Source organism: Pelodiscus sinensis, chromosome 26, assembly GCF_052426305.1.
Source record: "Pelodiscus sinensis isolate ZL-2025 chromosome 26, ASM5242630v1, whole genome shotgun sequence".
Lineage (NCBI taxonomy): Eukaryota > Metazoa > Chordata > Testudines > Trionychidae > Pelodiscus > Pelodiscus sinensis.
The window spans coordinates 10692183-10692854 of NC_143077.1; positions in this window are offsets into that span (position 1 = coordinate 10692183).

Here is a 672-nt window from a genome sequence, read left to right on the forward strand (position 1 = left end):
AGCACAGTACTGTTTTCTGCAAAAAAGCCCCGATCATGAAAATGGCGATCGGGGCTTTTTTGCGGAAAACCGCGTCTAGATTGGCCACAGACGCTTTTCCACAAAAAGTGCTTTTGCGGAAAAGCATCCTGCCAATCTAGATGTGCTTTTCTGAAAATGCTTTTAACAGAAAACTTTTCCGTTAAAAACATTTTCAGAAAATCATGCCAGTGTAGACGTAGCCTGGCTGTTTTCTAGGAAGCTCACTTCCAGAGACCATATATCTTAGTGTGATAAAGTTTCAGTATGGAAACAAAAAACATAAATGTAAATTCTGCCTTGGGGAAAAAGAACATTTGTGACAGTCAGGTCAGAGAGCTGCAATGGAGCAGGGGGAAAAGGCAGCCCAAGGAGGGAAAAGAAAAGCCAACTCCCTTGTTAAGGAGGAGTGGGCCAGTTAAGAACAGCGGATAAAGAGCTGTCTCAGGCAGATTAGGGATCACCTGAGACAGGGCTATCTTGGCTCAGAGAGGGCCAGCTGACTCCACTTAGGCCAGCTGGAGACTTTTTAAAAAGCCTTCTTGGTTCCATGAAAGGAGAGAGGTAGCAACATAATAATGCAGTCACAAAGTAAGAAACAGAAGGGGAGGCTGGGCTGGGCTGGGCTGGGCTGGGCTCTGCTCTCCAGCCTCC